Genomic DNA, 6055 nt, shown 5'->3' on the forward strand with positions numbered 1-6055 from the left:
ATCCCAGCCAGGGCTTTGTCAAGCCTGACCTTAAAAACATCTAAGGAAGGAGATTTCACCACCTCCTTAGGTAACGCATTCCAGTGTTTCACCACCCTCCTAGTGAAAAAGTTTTTCCTAATATCCAACCTAAACCTCCCCCACTGCAACTTGGAATCATTACTCCTTGTTCTGTCATCAGCTACCACTGAGACCAGTCTAGATCCATCCTCTTTGGAACCCCCTTTCAGGTAGTTGAAAGCAGCTATCAAATCCCCCCTCATTCTTCGCTTCCGAAGACTAAACAATCCCAGTTCCCTCAGCCTCTCCTCATAAGTCATGTGTTCCAGTCCCCTAATCATTTTTGTTGCCCTCCGCTGGACTCTTTTCAATTTTTTCACATCCTTCTTGTAGTGTGGGACCCAAAACTGGACACAGTACTCCAGATGAGGCCTCACCAATGTCGAATAGAGGGGAACGATCACATCCCTCAATCTGATGGCAATGCCCCTACATATACATCCCAAAATGCCATTGGCCTTCTTGGCAACAAGGGCACACTGTTGACTCATATCCAGCTTCTCGTCCACTGTAACCCCTAGGTCCTTTTCTGCAGAACTGCTGCCGAGACATTTGGTCCCTAGTCTGTAGCGGTGCATGGGATTCTTCCATCCTAAGTGCAGGACTCTGCACTTGTCCTTGTTGAACCTCATCAGATTTCTTTTGGCCCAATCCTCTGATTTGTCTAGGGCCCTCTGTATCCTATCCCTACCCTCCAGCGTATCTACCTCTCCTCCCAGTTTAGTGTCATCTGCAAACTTGCTGAGGGTGCAATCCACACCATATCCTCCAGATCATTTATGAAGATATTGAACAAAACCGGTCCCAGGACCGACCCCTGGGACACTCCGCTTGATAACGGCTGCCAACTAGATATGGAGCCATTGATTACTACCCGTTGAGCCCGACAATCTAGCCAACTTTCTATCCACCTTATAGTCCATTCATCCAGCCCATACTTCTTTAACTTGCTGGCAAGAATACTGTGGGAGACCGTGTCAAAAGCTTTGCTAAAGTCAAGGAACAACACGTCCACCGCTTTCCCCTCATCCACAGAGCCAGTTATCTCGTCATAGAAGGCAATTAGATTAGTCAGGCATGACTTGCCCTTGGTGAATCCATGCTGACTGTTCCTGATCAGACATCAAGAATTTTAACATTCAAAAACCCGTCAGAGAACACTTCAATCTCTTTGGTCACTCGATTACAGACCTAAAAGTGGCAATTCTTCAACAAAAAACCTTCAAAAACAGACTCCAATGAGAAACTGCTGAATTGGAATTAATTTGCCAACTGGACACAATTAACTTAGGCTTGAATAAAGACTGGGAGTGGATGGGTCATTACACAAAGTAAAACTATTTCCCCATGTTTCCCCTCCCCACCCGCCTCAATTCCTCAGACGTTCTTGTCAACTGCTGGAAATGGCCCACCTTGATTATCACTACAAAAGGTCCCCCCCCCGCTCTTCTGCTGGTAATAGCTCACCTTACCTGATCATTCTCGTTAGTGTGTATGGTAACACTCATTGTTTCATGTTCTCTGTGAAATCTCCCCACTGTATTTTCTACTGAATGCATCCTATGAAGTGAGCTGTAGCTCACGAAAGCTTATGCTCAAATAAATTTGTTAGTCTCTAAGGTGCCACAAGTCCTCCTTTTCTTTTTGTAAAGGGTGTGGTAACTTGTGAAGTCAGCCTGTAAGTATTCCTAGCTGAAATGTGTCATCATCTGAGGAGCACACCTACTGTGGAAGGTAAATTTAACAACTCTGCCTGGAGATTGGTATCGTATTGAACCTTTCTTCCTCTATTACACTATTACTGACTTTTAGCAATGAACCTGACCAGCATTGGTTGTTTGGTCTCTTGAATATATTTCACACTGAACCAAAGTGTGGTCAAGCAATTGCCTGTGCAATTTATCAGCATCCTAAAACACCTCTGCATGCCCAGAGATGACTGGATTCCTAGAAGAAGGGCACTGCTGGGCACCAGGTTATAGCAGTATGCTGGAGTTTGCTCTGCAGTATCCACCCAAATTCTGCATCCTTCCACACAGCTCAGGGGCAATCATTAAACTAGGGAACAGAACCGTGTAGCAGAGCACAGGCCTAAACTGAGTCACATACTGCCCAATGCTAAAGCCCGCTCCCCTCCCTTCTGTTGGTTACCCACATCCTCCCTCAGGTCCACCTTAGATTGGAGCTTCTTTGGAGGCAGGGACTGTGGGGGGCACATGGTCCCCCTTTGTTGGCTCTATACAAATAAATCCGAAGCTGGGCTGCTCACAGCCTGGGGAGCAGGGAATGGCTGACTGCATCAAGGCCCCTACGCTTACCTCTACATCAAAACGGGTCTTTGGGGTCCCCCACTTCCCATCCCTGGACCGCGGCATACCCTCAGATTTCAGAGCATGTACAAATAGCCTCAGGCAGCTGGAGGCTTCACAGGGGCTGCCAGCGTGCTCTCTAGGAACGCCCCTACTAGTTATCAGGGTAAGTGCTAGCAGACAGCTGGGTTCCCTTGCGGGGCTATGAAGCCAAGAGGAAGAGGACGGGGCTGGTGCTGCTGGGAGCTGACGCCAGCTTTTAGTTTCAGTTGGAATCTGATCCAAACCTTCTTCATCAGCAGCAGGTTGTTACTGCAAGTGTCCGGCTGGACATTCAAGCAGCTTCCCCCCAGGTCATCACAGGGGGCTGGGCCAGTCCCTCCAGCAGGGGAAAGTGGAGGAACCCAGCCCTTCGCCCTGCCTGCAGAGACCGGGCTGACAGATGAATTGCCTGTAGAGACCCTATCACTGCAAGCTGCCAGTATTTTTGCATGCCCCCAGCTCCTACATACAAACACGCCCCTTCCAGAGCCCAGCCCTTGGCCTAGTAACAGAGCTCTGGTGCTAATGGCCAGGTGTGCATTTCATTCCCATGGAGGTCAGAGAGAGGTGCAGAGACTCACTAGGGCTACTGCAGGCCACTTTACCTTTGAGAACATAACATGAGAACAAACGGTTGTCTGTGCCCCAAATCGAACAGCCCTGCTCCCCCCCTCGCCCCCGGAAGGCTGCTGGCTCTCAGCAAAGAGGAGCCACATTAACGCTAATTGTGGGGACTCCACTGATTTTACAGATTGGTTCAAGCTAATAAAAGCCTCTTGCTAAGCTCCACGTGCAGCACACAGCCCCCTCCCTTCAACCCACTGCCTATGGGGAAAGCCGGCCTCCATGGCACAGCCTGCAGGCTGCTGAATCGGGGGGGGGGGGCGGGGGGCAGGTGGCAGAGTCAAGGACCCCTCCCTGAAAACATCCTGCTGCAGCCCCTCTCAGTGAAGCTAAGAGCCTGCTATGCTGTAGCATCTCCACTGATTCATTCACCTGCTGCATGGTCACTCCTCAGGTAGCCAGGACTCAAACCACTGCAGGCTGTCAGCTGTGCAGCTGCTCCCTGGGAATTCTGTGCCAACCCCATCAGATGCTGCTGCTCTCACAGCCCGGTAGGCAATTGCTGCTGCTCTCCTACAAACCCTGTGCTGCTGGCCCCTTACTCCCTGGCTGGCAGGATCCCGTTCTGCCTAGTTAAATCCTTTACACATTCCCAGACAGCATCCAGCCAAGGGGACATCGCGACATGAAACAGTTCCACCCCCCAAAGCACAAATATAGTTGGAAACAAAGGCTTGATGAGAGCAGGTCCAATAATGAACAAGGGGAATAAAATAAGTGCTAACTTTACACTGGCTGAACTGCTGGCTGGCTTTGCAAACAGCAGGAGGTGATGCTGTTCGACACTGGTGAGGCCTCATCTGGAGTACTGTGTCCAGTTTTGGGCCCCACACTACACGACACTACAAGAAGGATGTGGATAAATTGGAGAGAGTCCAGCGAAGGGCAACAAAAAGACTAATGAGGAGAGGCTGAGGGAACTGGGATTGTTTAGTCTGCAGAAGAGAAGAATGAGGGGGGATTTGATAGCTGCTTTCAACTACCTGAGAGGTGATTCCAGAGAGGATGGTTCTAGACTATTCTCAGTGGTAGCTGATGACAGGACAAGGAGTAATGGTCTCAAGTTGCAGTGGCGGAGGTTTAGGTTGGATATTAGGAAAAACTTTTTCACTAGGAGGGTGGTGAAACACTGGAATGCGTTAACTAGGGAGGTGGTAGAATCTCCTTCCTTAGAAGTTTTAAGGTCAGGCTTGACAAAGCCCTGGCTGGGATGATTTAGTTGGGGATTGGTCCTGCTTTGAGCAGGGGGTTGGACTAGATGACCTCCTGAGGTCCCTTCCAACCCTGATATTCTATGATTCTATGCATATCGCCCATTGTGCTCTCTAGCCCTGGGGTAGTTTCTTTCCCTGCCCTCACCCTGCCCCTTAGTTCTTCTTTCACAGGCACCACAAGTCAATATCGCGACTGATGCAGCAGTTAGATGGCTGAATATCAAGGGCAACGAGGTGTTGCATTTCACCCTTCAACCATCTAAGTGCGCACTCCTCCCACCTGTTTGACCATCTGCCCCGCAATCACACTGTGACGACTGGGGTTAAGCCAAATTTCTGTATTGTGGCAGCCACTCTCACTGTTCCACTCAGCAGCCTGTTAAGCACAGTCCAGGATCCGTGTCCCAGGGTGCAAACAAGTGGATGTGAATTCTAAAATTCATCGGCATGTCTGCGTCTCTATCCCACAGTAGCTGCCACTCTGCGAGGACACTGCTGTCTGCCCTGATAGCATTGTTCATCTGAGATTGGCACCAGACCGGCAGCACTGGACGTGAACATACAAATGGCTGCTGCAAAAGGATGTCATGGAGTCAATCATAGCAAGTCAGCAGGAACTGCAGGTGGAGGGGTTTTCTTCTGGAGGTGGGCTGGTCTTCTGACAGGAAGCACGTTGCTTATTTGCATCTATTGGAACCACTGTTAGCCTTGCATGCAGCAGGTTGTTTTCATCAGTCATAGCCCTCCATGCAGTTTTAAGGGTAATGACATTGGGTCGAAGTTTAGAGGGAGCTGTATGAGCCAACACACAGATGTTAACGTGTGGCCAAGCAACCACTAACGATACGGATGGCTGTATTCAGCTCTGCATCAACGAGATGCGTACGCTGACTTCTGCCCAAACTGTAGCAATTCTACTGAAGCAAATACCAGCGCCAGGACTGAGGTTCATAAAACATCTGCCTCTGCTCCTCAGAAGGTTCCTGCTAGTTTCTGGATCAAGGTAGTGCGGGAGGTGAACTTTTTTCTTAAGTGTTCTAGATGGGACCTTTATGGTAGACTGTGGTCTGGTCTGACTCCTAAATAAGTGACAACTGGCTGTAAAGGGAGTGGACAATTAACAACACTGACTGTAACGGGCTGATTGGCCAGGTGATTGTTTAGAAGGAAGGTTGCAGCCACTATCTTAGACTCACTTAATGTACGACTCCACTGATGAAGGTAACTGGCCAGAGCATTCATGTCCTGGCTGAGTGACCTTCAATATTGCTTAGAGTGTTACCCACATCAGCGCAACAGATGTTCCCCTGCCCTCTCATGGCAAGTCGCATAAAGCAAAATTTAAGTAGACAAGATGCAGGATGCATGCTCGCGTTCTAAGCAAATCCTAAGTTCAGTCCTCTTCATAGAGGGAAAGAGTCCCTGTGCCATGAACCGCTCAGCTCAGCTCGCTCTCCGTTGGCCTGGTTAGGAACTGCTGCCCTCAAGTGGGCAAACTACAGCCAGAAGGCTCTTCAGCCAACAAAACTGGAAGGGACTATCTATCCCAGTGCAGGTTCTATCCTACTTGCTGGATGCAGAGGCATCGTTGTTTGCTGAGAGGCCTTTAGCATGGAAGGGCTTTGATTCCCAAAGGATGCTCCAGCTGGTCCAGTAATCCCCATTAGCTCTGAGCATGGAAAAGCAGGGAGCCAGCCAGAATGGCAGCTTACGTGACACTGGGATTCTGAATCCTTCTACATGTGCCATCTATCAGCTTCAAGAATTGCACTGACAACAGCACACGCAGAGAGCCCAGGAGATCCC

This window comes from Chelonia mydas, chromosome 18, assembly GCF_015237465.2.
Source record: "Chelonia mydas isolate rCheMyd1 chromosome 18, rCheMyd1.pri.v2, whole genome shotgun sequence".
NCBI lineage: Eukaryota > Metazoa > Chordata > Testudines > Cheloniidae > Chelonia > Chelonia mydas.